Below are 18,417 nucleotides of genomic sequence, written 5' to 3' on the forward strand. Positions count from 1 at the left end.
GGGTAACCTCCTTCAGTCAGTTGAAGACCTTCATAGAACAAAAGACTGGCCTTCCACAGAATTCCTCTGGCCCAGTTCCCCTCTACTGAGTCATCAGTTATTAGCCTACCTTCCGACTTGGATTAGAATACTCACTCTTCTGGGTCATTGGCCTCTGACTAGAACCCTGCTGCCCGTGCTCCTGGCGTCTCGGCCTTACTTCAACTGGAACTGCACCATCAGCTCTCATGGGCCTTCAGACTGCTGACTGCACATCTAGGCATTTAGCCTTCATTATTGTTTGAGCCAATTCCCTATCACACACACACACACACACACACACACACACACACACACCTCTGCTTAACACAGTTGCCAAAAGCAAGGCAATCTATTTCTTAATTTGCTTGATTTAACTAGTCTACTTCAAAACATCATGTTGTACACAATAAAAACATATTATCTAACAATTTAAAAATATATGCTATTGCCGGGCGTGGTGTCACACGGTTCAAAGCCAGCCAGCCTCAGCTACTTAGTGAGGCTCTCAGCAACTTAGTGAGACCTCGTTTCCAAATAAAGTATAAATAGGTCTGGGAGTATAGCCCGGAGGTAGAAAAGCCCTTGGGTTCCACACCCAGTACCACAAAAAGAAAACATATACTATTTTTAAAAAAAGAAAGTTTAAGAAACTGTGATAGCCAAAGAAGAGTCTTGGTAGATAACCAAATGTTATATGAGGACTTGGAAGGAATCCAGGAGCAGAAATAAGACAGTAGGTAACATAAATGAAATTAAGAAAGTGTGGATTTTAGATAACAGTAATTAAATATAATGGTATTGTTCCATTTATTGTAAAAAATGCACATATTAATGTAAGATGTTAACAATTAGGGAAATTAGGTGTCTGGTATATGAGAATTTTCTATATTGTCTTTTCAATTTTTTTGCAAACCTAAAACTGCTCAAAATGAAGTTTATGTAACATATATGTGTATTGCTATATGTGCATACACATAAGTATATATGTATATGTGCAAACATATGTACATATATGTGTGTTGTTTACATGTGTGTGCATGCATGTATTCATGTACATGTATACATATATGTGTATATGTGTGTGCATGCGTATATATGTTCTATATAGTGTGTATGTATATGTGTATATATGTGCATATATACATATATGTGTGTGTGTATATATATACAGAGAGAGAGACAGAGAGAGAGACAGAGAGAGAGACAGAAAGAGAGAGAAAGAGAGAGTTTTTAAAAAACATAACCAATTGAAAACAGCAAATACTGGCTAGAATGGGAAGAAATGGGCATTCTTCCACACTGGTGTAGACAAGAAATTGAAGACTTTAAAAGGCAGTTTGTTACTACTTATAATTTTAAACATCTCATCTTTGATTTATCAATTCCACTTCAACACCTTTTTTTGGTGGTCCTGAGGATGGAATCCAGGGGAATTCTACCTCTGAGCTACTTCCTCAGCCCCATTTTTATTATCTATTTTGAAACAGGGTCTCACTAAATTGCAGAGGGCCTCACTAAGTAGCTGAGGCTGTCCTCAAACCTGCAAACCACCTGTCTCAGCCTCCCAAATGCTGGGATTACAAGCGTGTGCCAACACACCCAGTTTTAAGACACTTTTTTTGGGGGGGGTGGTACTGGGGTTCCTGGAAACCCTTCTACCTTAGGGATACTCTCCCAGACTTATTTTATACTTTTTATTTGGAAACAGGGTCTTTTAAGCCAGCAAGGCTGGCTTCAAACCTGCGCAATCCTCCTGTCTCCGCCTCCCAAGCACGAGGATTACAAGCATGTGCCACCACACCTGGCTAAGACACCTATTTTTAAAGAAATATTTTACACACACACACACACACACACACACACACACACCATGGGGGGAACGAAAACAACTAAAATATCCATCAATAAAAAATTAGTTGTTAAATTACAGGATGAAACTGTGCGTCCACTTATAAGAATGAGACTTAAATATATGCAGGAACATAAAGACAATAATAAGATGGAGATAGAATATACGTGTTCATAATAATTCCCTTCAAAACCGCACTCAAATGATAGCAATGGTATATGAGCATAATTTATATCACAAAGAGCATGACCACAATATGAAGAACTTCTAAAACCTGAGAAGAAAATTATCAACATCCCAGTAGAAAAAGATAAGTAGTAGGTATTATTCACATTTCAGGGAATTCAAGTGGTCGGTGAATGTAGGAAAAACACACCATTTCATTCATTTTATGAAATATAGAAGATGCCTAGATACTCATGACTAACTGCAAAGTTGCAGAGAGCCTTAGGAGTACATCATTTATCTCTAGGCTTTTATTTAACTCCAATGGTTTATATATCTGCTTTTAGAACAGTACTACACGGTTTCAATTATTGTAGCTTTATATGGTTTGAAGTCAGAAAATATATATCTTCTAGCTTTGTTCTTTTTCGAGATCGTTTTGGGTATCTAGAGTCCATATTCCATATTAGGATAGATTTTTTTCTGAAAAATAAATAAATAAATATATAATAGTTTCACCTAAAAAAAAATATTCTCTGGTAAGAAAGAAAGCAAAAAGAACTATTGAAATGTTATCTTTAAGTTATCAAAAGCTTGGTATCAGACAAATGAAACTGTTATGTGAGATTATCACTTTTAATTTTGGATAAATTGCTATAATACTAGATGTCAACCACTAAGCCAAGCATGGGAAGGAGGGATGGGGAGGGAATGGGGTGGGGATCGGGTGGGGGCTGACTGGCGATGTGTGCATGTATGTCTACAAAAGTTTTTTTGTATCTCACTATGATGTATGAATACAGTGCACCAATTAAAAAAAATTTTAAAAAAAGGAGTACATCAAAATGACACAGGGACAACTTGAAGGAGATCCTGCTGGCCAGATATGGGTCATTTGTGGGCACTGAGCAAGAATGACTGGAACACATTAAGACCCATAGAAACCTATGAACTCATAGTTATTCTTTAGTGTTGGGAATGGGGAGTCTTCAATCTCTTCTGAAGGTGGCTGAGGCATCAACTGATTAAAAATTAATACAGGGAAAGAGCCGACACTTAATCTGCCTCTTCTTACTGCATTTCACTGGAACCGAATGGTTTGTAAAGAAACAATTTTGAGGGGGAGAAATACAAATACCTGGGAAGGATAGTTCTAGAATAATCACTACTTCGACATCTCTAATGAAATCAAGGATGTAAACAAAGGAGAAGTCTCAGCCAGAAGAAAAATGCCCAGGTGTGTGGGGGAGGGAACCTTAAGTATTAACCGACATTTTAAAAATGTATTAAGAGGATTTTCACAGTGCTATAAGAGACTTTATAGTAGTAACAAAGAAAACAAATCAAGTATTGACTACAGAGAAAACTTAAAGTTGAATGAAGAAAATATTATATCAAATGCTTTCATTATAACTGATCTGGGGGGTGAGATGGGACCCAGGAGCATTCAACCTCCAAGCTACATCCCCTGCCCTATTTTGTATTTTTATTTTAAAACAGGGTCTAAGTTGCAGAGGGCCTCACTAAGTAGCTAAGGCTGTCAGCAAACCTCCATCCTCCAACTGCTGGGATTACACGCATGTGCTGCCACGCCCAGCTATAACTGTTTCAAAATAAAATAACAAAATAAGGCTGGGGGGTTAGTTCCCCTGGGTTCAATCCCCAGCACCACAAAAAATCTAACTTCTTGCCTTCCATAGTAGAAAGACAAGAGTGTATATTTAAATCTAAAAGCAAGGCAAAAATGTACAAAATACATAATTTAGAGATCCAGAGGTGAGGAGAAGAGGAAAGACTAACAGTTAAAAATCAGTCTCTGAGAATGAGTCAGCTATGGAGAGAAGAAAGAGCATTGCTATTTTCTTTATAAGCTTCCTAGAACTCTTTGATTTAAAAATATATTCATATTTAATTATTTGTTTTATACAGTTTTGTTACTTTTAATTTATTTAATGAAATATATAGTATCTTGAGGCATAAGAGCCCAAAGGTTCAGTATAGTTTGCTTTGTAAAAGAGCCCACTCAGTAAAGACGCCATTCAGCATTTTGATTTTGAAAAAAATTCTGGAAAAGTAAGCAGCATTTTTAATTATATTTCTGAAGTATTTTATAAGAATAATTACATAGTTGCTACCTTCATGAGATGGTGACATTGCTCCTATCAGGTATATTTGTTAGAATAAAATCCAGTCACAGAACAAAATAAGTTGATTTTATTTAAACAAAAGGCTCTATTTAAATTAAAAGCTCATAAGCAAATGTATATTTGTAGAAAGCGTAATAAAAAGATGCACTTCACATAGTTGGTGGCAGTTAGTTCTCAGTCATGGAGTAGAAATAGTGAGGTGAAGGAAGGGAGATCTTTAGTTTCTGCTCTGTTTGCCTCTACTGTTGGAATCTTACTAGTACATGAATGTATTCCTGTATTTCTCAGGTACTGAAAAAAAGTAGAAAGAAACATTTATTGTATAAAGTAATATTCTCTTTGGTTTGTTTTGGGTTTTGGTACTGGTAATTGAACCCAGGGGCATTCTACCTCCAGGCTACACCCTCAGCCCTCCCCATCACTTTTTAAAATTTATTTATTTATTTATTTACTTACTTACTTACTTACTTACTTACTTACTTACTTACTTAGCGGGCCTGGGGATGGACCCCAAGGGCTTTCTACCTCTGAGCTATACCCCTGCCCTATTTTTTTTTTTTATTCTTTATTTTGAAACCAGGTCTCACGGAGTTACAGAGGGCTTCACTAAGTATCTGAAGCTGTCTGCGGACCGCGATCCTCTGGTCTCAGCCTCCCAAATGCTGGGATTACAAGGTGCGCCACCATGCCCGACTTATTTTTTTTTTTAACATAACTGAAAGGCTTTATTTCTTACGCAAAAAAGAAAAATCTTATGCAGACATGATAGATGGTTAGAATTTGTTAAAACCAGATGTGGAACACATGGGTGCTTCTTAGGCATTTGGATTCATTATTATTCTGTTTTTCTTACTGTTCAGAGAAATTTTATATTTTATTGAAACAGGGTCTTGCTAAGTTGCTGAGACTGGCCTCAAACTTGTAATCCTCCTATCTCATATCATCCAATTAATGGGATGACAGGCATGCACCACCTTGCCCAGCTGATTCTACTGATTTCTTATTACTAATAAAAAAAAGAAAGTTTCAGTTAGATATGATTAAAAAAATTTATACAGTGTATTATCATTTATGTCACCAAAACATGACTACCTTAACTTGCTCTGAGTTTTCCTATTGTAAAGCAAGCAAACCACAATTTAACAAATGCTGGAAATATTGTGCTTGGTTTGGGGGCACTAGGAGCTGCAGTCTTTATTTTTGTGGTATGTATTTATGCAATTTTGCTTTCATTGTGTGTCCAGGTTTAAACACACACACACTTAAAAATATGTTTGCTGCAAATTCTTTTATCTACCTGTTCAACTACAAAGATGTATTTTGTTTACATCTAGGTAAATTTCAAAAGTTGTAGAATGATATTTATATTAGTTACTCTCCCAAACTGGTATCTTAAGTTTTCATTGCTTTTATTACTTTTCAGTTCCAAGTAAGATAGAATCTAAGTAAACAACAACAAAAAAAAAAACTAGAGAGTTTTATTTTAATGGTGTCTATCTGTGGCTTCTAATGATTTGCTTAAGTATTATAAAAATACTAACACAGTGGCCTGTTTTGCCTTTTCAATTTTGATTTTAGTTTATGACATGTAAAGTTTCAACAATTTTTTTTTCAGGTCTGGGGATGGAACCCAGGGGCATTCGAGCGCCTAGCTACCCCCACCTCCTATTTTTTTTATTCTTTATTTTGAACCAGGTCTCATTGAGCTGCAAAGAGCCTCACTAAGTAGCAGAGGCTTTCTGCTGATCCTCCAGTTTCAGCCTCCCAAATGCTGGGATTATAAGCATGCGCCACCACGCCCAGCTTCAAATTTTTTTTTTCCTTTCCTAAGTCTTGACTGGTTGAGTGTAGGGCAGGGGTAACACTGACCATCTACTGGGTACCTAGTAAGAGCTCTGTGTCCCTGGATAACATGCAGTGATTTAGTACTCTCAAGAGCCATTTGAAATAAACATTACTTGTCCCTATATTCCATACTAAGAGATGAATGAGCTGAGGTCAAGTAAGTTAAATAATTTCATTCAGGGCAAAGAACTTGCTAAGTGGTTTCAAACCTACTTCTGAACAACACTGTCCCGGTCAACATTCTCACAGCTGTAATCCAAAACAACTGACCCCACAACTTAGAGGGATGAAGATTTATTTGCTCACAAGTTTTTGGAGATCTCAAGTTCAGTTCGCATAAGGCCAGGGTCTGCAGATCTCAGGACATGGTGGCAGAAAGCAGAGAAATAGGGAGAGCAAGCTCTCTGCTCTCACATAATAAAGTCTGAACAAAAGAGAGCAAGCAAGCAAGAGGATTCAAGGACTCAAGGGTTATCTCTAAGGCCACACCCCCAGGGATCCACCTTCTCCAGCCACACCCCAACTGCCTAGGTTACCACCCAGTAAATCCATTACAATGGATTGATCCACTGATGCAATTACAACCCTCATGACTAAAAATTACATCAACTCTGAACATTAAGGCAGAGCTCTTCAGGGGACATTCTATATCTCACCAGAACAAACTCCAAAGCGCTGTTTCCTATAAGAGATACTGCCTTCCTCCCTGTGGTGGTAACATTTCACGAGACAGTTGTCTCAAAGCACCATTTTAGAAATAGTGCGGTACACATTTAATTAACCTAACCGTGTTCCAAAATAAGCTTCCTAACATCTTTAATTGCCTGTGCATAAGTTTTGGCGTTCTTTCATGGAGCTTAAATTTAGGAACTCTGATAACCAATAATCTCAACTGTGAAGAGCATGGGAAGCCTCCAAAGTAGTCTATGATGGGCTAACTTAAATCCCAAATGGAGGGGGATGCACAGAATTGGTTAGGCCTGAAATAGCCATCCTACGGCCCAGAACCCTTAGTGGGGGAAGAATGCCTAGAAAATTAAGTGTCCTTTTTAAGACAAAGAATTAGAAAATAAGGGACTGTGTAGGTGGTACTACTCCCACCATTTTCTACCTTTCACTTTCACAAATTTAGGTACATGGTGCTTAACATAATGCCCACAAATCTCCTAGAAATTCATACTTTAAACCATACAGCCTTTCAAAACTTTGAAATTTTAAGACAGATATTTCACTATATCATAAATTGATGTTTGACTGATTAAAAGTCAAAATTGATCAGAATCTATTCTATAAAATAGAATACAGAATATAGCCTTTTCCACTATTAAATGACCCTGGGGAGCTGGGTGTGGTGCCGCATACTTGTAATCCCAGTATTGGGAGGCTGAGACAGGAAGATCACAAGTTTTCAAACAGCCTCAGCTACTTAGCGAGGCCCTATTTCAAAATGAGAAATATAAAATAGGGCTAGGGGTGTAGCTCAGAGGTAGAATGCCCCTGGGTTCAATCCCCAGCACACACACAAAAAAAATGACCCTGGAAAACAATGCTTTCTAGAAAAAATACTATGTAGTTTACATATTGGCAAATTTTAATTTTTAAAAGAAATTGCTAGTCTAGTTTTTGGTACTGTTAATGACAATACCAGGTAAACTGCACCTTCATGCTGACAAATTTTCCAGGGATCTATGATTAAGACAGTTAAATCACAAGGAATCAACTAGGAGACTGTGGATTCAAAGACATGAAATGTGCAAATACAATCCTAGGCCATTTGAAATTAACTGTTGAGCCATAAAACCCCAAGCTTTGATCCACAAAATGTCAGCACACATCATGAATACACCAAGGTATCATAACTGCAAGAAGAAAAAGGATGAAAAGGATCCGTTTGTTTTCTCCAAAGAAAAACACATTTTTTCTAATTAAGATAATTCCTCCTAGCATTATTAAGACATTTAAATGCTATTTAGTATAGTAATTCACAATCTTTTAAAGTCACAGATCCTTTAAGGAAGATGATGAAAGATCTAAATCCAATTTTGATTTTAAAAAATTGATATTTAGGTTAGGGGGGGTGATGCATGCCTGTAATCCCAGTACTTGGGAGACTGAGACAGAAGGATCACAGGTTCATAGCCGGCCTCAGCAACTTATTGAGACCCTGTTCAAAATAAAAATAAATAAAAGGGACTGGAGTATAGTTCCCTAGGTTCAATCCTCAGTACCACACACAAAAAGGCATATTCAACAAAAACACTGTGCATAAAATTGCAGATGTTTTGTTAACTCCTTTATTCCTAGGAGTATCTGGAATCTGCCCATGTTTAAATACAATATATACTTAGGAATAATGTTTCTCTCTTAACATAAATGTTTATAGTATATATTTTTAAATCTATATTTTATATAATGTACATATATTTAGAGAGGGAGATTTGCAACAACTTGGATATGAATCTGTTATAGAAAATAAGTACATTCCTACTTTATCATATATTACAAAATCAGAGCTATATGAAGTAAAAACTAATAAACTTTATTTATCTAACTAGAAGGATTTTACTAAACTCCAGTGAATAATGTAATTAATAAAACACTAGCCAGGCATAGTGGCCACATCATGAGACCCTGTTTCAAACCAAAAACAGTAAGAGCTGAAGGCATTTCTTGGAGGTAGAATGCCCCTGGGACCAACATCTAACACCACAAAAAAATAAATAAGATAAAAATAAAAACACTAAGTCAATGGGATAACATTTTAGTAATGAGCAAATTTAGAATATATCGAGATATAAGAAAATATTTTCTTTTGGTATAGTACATCAAATAACTGTGGGGCGAAGAATGTAAAAACTTTTTTAAAATGCAGTGTGCTTATTTTAGCAGCAATCATTCAGGAGCTAAATAGGTTTCAACACTTTTCCTGATTGTGATGTTTGATCCTGTCTAATCACAGGGGCTGGGGACTATGTTTTATTCCCCGTTTTTCTCTCTGCCAAAAATATCCCTTATCTTTCATAAAAGCTTGAGCTGTCCCAGGCTCTGAAGCATCCTTTAAAACTCTCTTGCCGTTAATTGCCTCCGCTGCTGCAGGGTAGTAAGGATGCGAGCCTTGAGACAGGATGGCGTGTTCGTGGGTGGAAATACTGCTTCTTAGAGGAGCTGGTTCATCTGATTCATCTTCCCATCTTTCCCCCATGACAACTCTGCGGTGGTGAGTCATTCTACAAGAAGGCTGACTAAAAACACACATGCATGCTCACGTGCACACACACACAGACACACACACAGACACACACACAGACACACACACACACACACACACACACACACACACCCCTCCGGAGCTTTCGTCTTGCATATCATGCATACTTCATATAATGGCCAACAGGAGCCAGTGCTGTCACTGCAAAGAGCAGCTGCTCCATGCGTTTGCGAAGAAATTAAATTCTTTCCCCTGTGCTTTTCTTCTCCTGTGAGTTAAAAGCAAGCTCTTGCCACCTGCACTCTCTCTGGTCTTCAGTTTCTGTTTGAATGCTAAAACAAGCCTGGTGGGCCAGGACGTGAAAGTATTCTTCTAAGGCCCAGATTAAAAATAAAAGTGAGGTTGTTTTGTTCATGTTGCTGAGGGGGGTAAGGCCTGGGGTTACAGTTTTATTATTTAAAGACAGATTGTGAGTCAAAAATCAGTGGAGAGAATCAACTGAATTTTTTAATTCTGTATGCGTATCTCCTTCCTTGAATTCCACAGAGTGCCTGTGCATATAGCACTGAAAAAGTGCCCTATTACATTTAAGTGTTTGCGTGATTTACTGAACCAGACTATATAATACCTTTTTGCCTGGAACTGTACACAGTTCTTCCATACTTTGAACATAGTAGATCCTCAGTAACATATTGATGCTTTTATTGAAATAGAAGTTAAATGTGTGATGCTCATTTAAATGAATGTACAAGTAGTATGCAAATCATGGACTATTTGATTTCTCAAGGAAGTTGCACAGAACTAAAAGTCTACAAGCTGGGCATGGAGGCACATGCTTGTGAGCCCAACATTTGGGAGGCTGAGACCAGAGGATCGAGGTTCGTGGACAGCCTCAGTTACTAAGCGAGGCCCTTCACAAACTGAGTGAGACCCTGTTTTGAAATTGGAAAGAATTCTTTAAAAAATAGGTCTGGAATGTCGTTTGGAGGTAGAATTCCCCTGCGTTCCATCCCAACTAGCACAAAAATAAAAACTAAAAAAATAAAAGTCTACAATTATTTTATGAAGAGGATGTTAAAATACATGTAAAACACAGCACAGTGTACGCGGGTACATAACAAGCAAAATCAGTCGTTCTGTCTGTTGCTTTCCCCTTATTAAGCTCAGTTGTTCATAAATTATAGGGTTTCAATAAATATTTGACTGCGTAGAGGAGGTAATAATTGACAGGAGAATTCTCTCCGCCTTGCAAGTGGATTTTAAAAAACATCTGCCTACCATAAATAAATTAGTTGGCTAATAGAAGTTACTTGCAAGTTGTCTGTTCATTTTATTTTAATATTACAACAAAGAGATTTTGTGAACCATACACTCTATTCTAGGAAGGTGTCCTTCCTCTTTCTGATAGCTAGGAGTCTTACATTCTAGCAAAAATGTAAGGTACATACATTCTTGGAAGTGTTCAAAACACCTAAGTCAGGGCCCGCATTGTCTACATTTTTTTCTCTTTGAAGGTCTCAAGTTATCGTTAGCAATCTCTAGCAACCAGTGGGCTCTGCGTGGGACAGAGTCTCATACGACGTGGTGACAAGTGCGATGGTAAAGACTAGAGCGATATTTGGAATGTTACAGGACCCAGAGGAAAGGGTAACACAACAGACGAGGTCAGAAGTCTGCACGGAGCTTGGATTCCAAGAAGGAGTGGGAAGGAGGAAGCGTATCCTCGGAAGGAAGAATGGCGTCAGCAAGGGGAGTGACGGAAATGTCCAAATGCTCTGTCAAGGGACCCAAAGTGCAGCGTGTAGCTGGTGTGGCTGGGAAACAAGGAGAGAGCTAACAATGCAGCCATAAATCTCTCTTATGACAGAAAAGCAGCTTCTTAAAACAAAAAGGAGAGAGTGGATCAGGGAAGTGTGAGTGTGGACTATACACACTACGGAGTTCTATTCAGCCATAAAGAAGAACAAGATCATGTCATCTGCAGGAACATGGGTGGATCTAGAGAATATTAAGTGAATTGAGATCAGCCAATCTCAGAAAGTCAAGGGCTGTATGTCTCCTCTCGTATGTGGAAGCTAGGGAGGGAATAGGAAGCAGAAGGGCTTCAAATAAATGAGATTCCAGCAGAATAGCAGAAAGGGGATGGGGGAGGAAGAGGAGGGAGAGGACTGAGGAAGAGACAGCTCAGATGATGCTCTATATGTATATGATGCTGTCACTAAGCTCACTAAATTTATGTGGGGGGAGAGACAGTCAGAGGGAAATACACTGTTATATGTACATGCATGTTTGCACCACTTTGACTCTCACTATAAAATATAATTATAATCTGCCAATAAAATCATAAAAGACAGTGTACAACCGAAGACTCAGAAAAAAGAAGAAAACTAAAGACCCCACAGGTGGTGTTGCCCCATATTCAATTTGTGTGAAATGACAGTGAATGATACCAATGGTAGAAACATTCGGGGCCCGCTTTTACCTGTCACTAATTCCATAAGCAACCTAACCATCACGCACCTGTCCTTCCCATAATAAAAACAGGCTGGCCAGTGATCTGCAAGATGCTGTTCAATGTTAAAAAAAAAAAACAGCAATTTTAAGAGATGCAGATATGGACCTAATACATAACAGATACTCACTCAACACAGATGTGTTATCACGACCTACAAAGACAGAGACACCCAAGAAAGAAATCAAATCGACTCTTCCTTCAAGGGAGAGCTTTCAACTTTGTCTAAATTGTACTTGTAAATATACTTTACAATTTTCCTAGCTTTATCACTAAAACATTCATAGGATTGAAATAGGAAGCCACTCCCTTAGTTCCAGTTCTCTGCAAAGTCCAGTTTGGCGACTATGGCTATAGTACCACCTTTGAGTCACTACTTCAAAATCAGTATAAAGAGGGGTGCTCCTGCTCTCCCCTGTGTCATAAATGGCAAGGTGCCATCCTAAGAGAACCGAGTTTTGTATAGTCATGGTGATAGCACATTCCAGGTTCAGCTGCTTCCTAGTAGCAGGTAGATGCTCCCTCCACACGTCACATATTGGAATGAGCATCCAATGGGTACCACCAAATTTTCCCCTCTTCCAAAGCCACCTGCCTTTCCTTATTACAAACACAGTGTAAGTCCCACCTGTGTGGCAGTGAATGTGGAAGGTTCTTACAAGGCCCTGGTGATGTGTTTTACCTGTCATTCCTTCAGTATGTATTCCGGATCTAATACCTCCCTAGATGTTGCCGGGGTTGAGGCCCTACAGCTGCTAGAATCAGCCACAGGGGGCACCACAGCCAACTGACAGTTTGGTATAGCAATCCTGGGTCCAGGATGTGAGAAGGAAAACAGCACTAGAAACCAGGTGGCAAAACTCCAAGAGAGCCCGTCGCTAGGCACTGTCTATGATTTTAGAGACCCAGGGAGCACCTTTCAAGTCAAAGCACTTTGTTAGTGATTGATTACATTTCAGGCCTGATAGGGTAGTGACTGTTTGATACAGATATAGGATGTTCCCTAAAGAGCTCATCTGTTAATATTTCAGGGCTGATAAAGTCATGAGAGTTGCAATCCCAGCAGCAGACAAATTCATTGCAATGGATTTATCTGGGTGGTGGCCCAGGCAGGTAGGGTGTGGTCGGAGAAGGTGGGTGCCTGGAAGTGCGGCCCTGGGGATTATCTTTGGTTCCTCCTCCCCCTGATCACTCTTTTACCTCCAGCCTCCAGGATGTGAAATCAAAACCTTGCTCTTTCCCTTTCTTCACTTCCCACAACCATGCCCTGGAACCCACAGACACCGGCTTCACAGGGACTGAACCCTGAAACCTTGGGCTAAGAAGTCTTCCTCTAGGTTCTGTGGTCAAGACTTTCAGACGATGGCTTTGAAATGCTGACAAATACAGTGTTTAGTGGGTACGGCGGTCCAGTTATGCTAGCCGAACAAATGATCAGAGATCTGCTTTACAAATACCTTGCCTGTAGTTAACAACATACAGCGTGCTCTCCAAAATTCACTCAGAGGGTAGATCCCAGGCCAATTGTTCTTACCATAAAGAACAGACACACACACATGGACATACGGATATAAAGAAATTCTAGGAGTAGAGAATTGTTGCTGTGGGAACAGAACACCAATGTTTGCAATATTCCCAAGCTAATCAAACAGAATACGTCAAACAGGTACAGTTCTTTGTATGTCAGTAATAGCTTGATAAAGCTGTTAGAAATGAATATAGTAATAACTATCAATTACACCAAATGGGGAAAAAATCAATTTTAGACTCCACAAATCTTGCCTTTATGAAAAATACTAAGGTAAAGAAAAGAAAGTTACTTTAATATGTGATTTATTGATTTATCTAACAACTATTTATCACCTGCTTGGGTACAGCCTCCAGGGAGGATATATATGGTGGCAAGAGAGATGAAGTTCATAGCTCCTGCCCCCAAGGAAATAAGCAATTTTCAATACAGAAGATTTAATCATCTCCATGACCTGACCGAATATGGAAATTCTAAGATCAAATTGGTTCTCTTTACAGATGGGTTTTAGAGGCTTCCAGTATTCATAAATCACAATAATGGATAGATTTACCCAGGGAGATATCAAAGGAAACTCCACCCAAAAAACACAGGATCAACAATACAAAAGTGATTGGCAGTCAGACTGTTTGTACCCAGTTGAATTTCTAGAAGTTTGTAAAGCAGAATTCTACACTCCTGATTTCTGAAGGTGTGTGTGGGGGGAGAGGGGGTACTGGAGATGGACCCCAAGGGCATTCTACTTCTGAGCTGCACCCTCAGGCCTATTTTTTATTCTTTATTTTGAAACAGGGTCTCCTTAGTAGCAAAGGGCCTCACTAAGTAGCTGAGGCTGGCAGTGAACAGTGATCCTCTTGTCTCAGCCTCCCAAATGCTGGGATTACAAGCATGGGCCACCACACCCAGCTTCCTGAGGTTCTTAATAGAGAATCTGCAGAGAAGACAAAACCAGCACTGATTTCAGTTGAAAGTTCAAGGCTAGATGGGGAGGAGGAGGAGGAGGAGGAGGAGGAAGAGGAGGAGAGAGAGAGAGAGAGAGAGAGAGAGAGAGAGAGGGCGCGCCCTTTGTTTTGAAAGCTCACTGTGAGTAAATGAGTCTCTAGAACTCTCCTTAGGTCCACACAGCATGAAGCTCTGGCCTCTAGAAATATTCCATCTTCCTGTGTGCCCTTTCCCCCTGACTAATTCATCTCTACCTTCATCTGCCTTGAAGCCATACCCCAGGTAGGACAGGTTCGGGGGAGCCTGTTCACCTCCTTGTTGGGCCTGAGCATTTTCATGCATGGCCATGGATTTTGCTATAACCTATATGCTCATATAAAGAAGCCAATTCTATTCACAGGCACAATAAAACATTTGTTGTGTCAGGCGAGTTACACATGTTTAATGCTCGGCTGCATTCATGTTTTCCCTGGAAATAACAGATGTATTTATTTCACAGGCCTGTGGACACCACAACTTTCAATAGAACAACAAAGTTCAGTAGTCTACCTGGCTCAGGTAACACTACACTGTACAGATGGGGTGTCCCCATTGTGACCTCCCAGACAACTTCAGCCTCCCAGAAATTTAACCTACTGAATTTATCATCAGGCAATCAGGAAACTAGCAAACACACACACACACACACACACACACACACACACACACACACACACACTGCTAGATCCTTTCCAGTGTGCGAGGCTCAAGTGGAGACAGCTGGAATGTTAAATACACTAGGCTGTGCACAACCTAATGACAGATAGTTTCACTTACCAATTTAGATACAGTTTATGCATATATTCAAGCTATTGATAGCTTTAATGGTGACTTTTGAGGGGGTTATAATCTAAACCCCAAAGACACTCATTACATCAAAATAAATTTGATGCTTTATCAAATAAACATCAGTTTTCCAAAATAAATTTCAAATTTCCAAAATATATTTCTACTTAATGTGTCTTCCCTTCTCCCTGAAGAAGTGGATTTGCTTGTTTGTTGTCTGAAATATTTAAGAACGTGGACTTGCACATCCAGCTGTGGCTGTGTGGGCCACGTACCCCCAGGGCTGCCTGTGTGAGCCACAATGGAGTGCTCTGGGCTGCAGCTTACCTCAAATCCCTCTTCCCCCTTACACACTCACACACACACACAAGCATGAAGGGATTGCAGGCTTTTTTCTCCCCCTTATCCTGCCCCCAAGGGACGCTCACCTTTGTGGGCAAAAGCAAAGCTGACAAGTCCTGCTTGGACTTCTGGGGCCCAGCACTCGACAGCTCCTTGGCACGCCTGCTCTTCAGCTGCCTCCTTGATGCTCACTAGCTCTCAGCCATTCCTTGGGAGTCTGGGAAATTGAGGGATGCTCACCTGTGCCAGAGGAACATGCTGTAGGACCATGCGACTGGACCAGCAGCCGCCATCTCTGCTCTTCTGTGGGGCTCCGGGTGCAGTGCCAGGGACCCCTGGGGCCTCCAGCAAGCAGGTGCGTGCTCTGTCTGATGCTGCACGCCAACCAGCCCCACAGGCACGCGGAAGGCTTCCTGCTCCCCTCCCTGGGCTCAGCCTGAGGGAAAGCAGGTGCAGGCCCCTTCTCAGAGGCCCTCTCCACCAGCAGATATCCCAGCACTCACACACGTGGGGAGGGCCTAGGAAACGGCCTACTAGACAAACATCCCAATTTACCCTGGGCCAAACAGTACACATCCCACTCCGTATACATATACATTTCAAATACAAAGATCTCAGGAGACCTGCCCCTCCATGTTTTATCATGTTTGCTTTCTGATAGTGCCGTTATTCCTGAATTAAGGATAAGCACGGCTGCGGTAAAACTGTCATTTTTCTAAAATACAGCAGCACATCCTGTCCTTGTTGAAGCCAAGTGTGCATCCTTGGCTGTTAAATATGATTACTTAAGTAGAGTGGCCTCGATTAAAAGAGAGCAAGGCAAAGCCATTACCAATAACAAATTGCTAAAAATCATTAACATCACTGAGAACAGTGGAGAGAAATAAATGGGCCTTTTTAGGCAAGGGATTAATGAGAGATGTTTTCGTTTGCCAGGAATATAGACGCTATTCTTTGTGTCGAAAAAGACTTGGCAATGAACCGCTGAAATGTGCCTAGCCAAAGCTTGCCAGTGACAATTAAAAATTAAAAACCTAACCATTATCTTCTGTGCTTCAGTTAATAATTGGGAAGAATAGTTCTTAAGGATATGGTTGCTGGACCGGCAATGTGAGCCTCACCTGGGAACTTATTAGAAAATGTTTTAAGGAGCCTCCAGAAGTCATTCTGGGGGCAGGGGTGGAGCCCAGCAATCTTTGTTTTAAGGATCTTTAACAAGAATCTCTTGGTGGTTCCGACGCATGCTGAAATTTGAGAAAATTTGGAATAGAGACCAGGAGCAACATAGTTCTGTCTCGTGCAGTCACTGAAAACTTGAAAAGTGAAGGGGAAGGAGTTGCAGGGGAAAACCTAAAAAAAAAAAAAAAAATCAAGAATCATCTCTGGCACAAATCAGATTTACATTAAGGGATCTGGTTATTTCCAGGCAGCTGAATCAGATGCTGGAGCCTTTTTTAGCATCTCACTCCCACTTTGGGGCTCTTCTTCCTCCCACCGGGAAAAATCCTTCAGTTCAATTTAATTCGCATTACAGTTCACAAAGGGTCCTCCCACACATCATCTCCTCAGCTCCCCACTGTGACCCATGCCGACGGCCAGGCTCATCCCCATCCCACTAATAAGACAAGTGGAACCCAGACACGGAGGGATGGATTGGAAACCACACAGCCACTCAGCAGAGCCACAATCCTAGATGTCGCTGACTCATCCTGAATTTATGCTGACCACCTCTAGTCACTTTCAGAAATTCCCCATAAAGGATATATCCCAGCATTTCTCAACTTCAGGAACTTCAGTACTGTTGTCTTTGAGCTGGTTAATACTTTATTTGCAGGGAGAGGGGGCACTTTAAAATGCTGAGCTGCAGCTTGGACACCAACCACTAGATGGCAGTAGCGCTCCGTTTCCAGGAGGAGGTGCTGGCAAAATTACCCCTGTTAAGAAATAGCTGATTTAAATTTGCACCAGTGAGCTTGGACATCCATCAGAATCACCTGGAGAGTGATTGCGGGGCTCCACCGCGCAGAGCTTCTGCTCTGGTGGGCCTGGGAGGACTCGAGAGCCTACAGCTCTAACCCGCTCTCAGGTGATGCTGAGGCTTCCAGAGCCTCAATTAAGAAATGTCGCGCTAAACCTTTCGTCAAGTTGAAAACAGACCCATAACAGGTGTGCTTACTGTTTAAATGACTTCATTTTATGGAAATGAATCATCAAAATAAGCAACAAAGACGGGGCGTGGTGGCGCACGCTTGTAATCCCAGCTTTCGGAAGGCTGAGACAGGAGGATCGCGGTTCGCGGCCAGCCTCAGCTACTTAGTGAGGCCCTCTGCAACTCAGTGAGACCCTGATTCAAAATAAAGAACAAAACACAGGGCTGGGGATGTAGCTCGGAGGTAGAATGCCCCTGGGTTCCATCCCCAGTACCGCAAAAATAAATAAACAAACAAACAAAGATTGTGCTGGTCCACAGCATGGCAGTTCTGTATCCAACTCCTCCCTGCAGTTGAACTGTAAGTCGATTTTGAAGGTGAAATGGGGTTTTCAGTATTTTAGCACATGGTATTGGGATAGTATTTAAACAAAAGTGCTCTTATCCTGCTGAGTAAGACAACTCTATACTTCTTCCTCCTCAGATCTTTTATAGAATTTTAAAGCGTATTAGAACTTCAGATAGCTTTTGTGACACAGGACAGATGACACTCTGCTCTCTGGCTGCTTACACAGTACTTACTAGTTTGCAGGATGGACCAAGAGGAAAACGAATCATGCGTTTCCTCTCAAAAATGTGCAAAGGATTATAGTTTACAATGAATTTTAAATACACGTTATTTGTGAGAAACAGAAATCTGGGAACTCTGGGGATGGAACCTTTCTATAGATGTAGATGTTCAGAAGCTAAAGCAAATTTGTTCCTGGGAGTAAAAGATCCTCTCTTGTTACTTTCTGGATTTCAAGAAGCAATTAATACCTTGCAGTTAAGATAAACAAATTCTGCTTTAGTTCTTAGCAGGTTTTAAAATTATTTCAAAGAGA

The sequence above is a fragment of the Muscardinus avellanarius genome (genome assembly GCF_963383645.1).
Source record: "Muscardinus avellanarius genome assembly, chromosome: 2".
Classification (NCBI taxonomy): Eukaryota; Metazoa; Chordata; class Mammalia; order Rodentia; family Gliridae; genus Muscardinus; species Muscardinus avellanarius.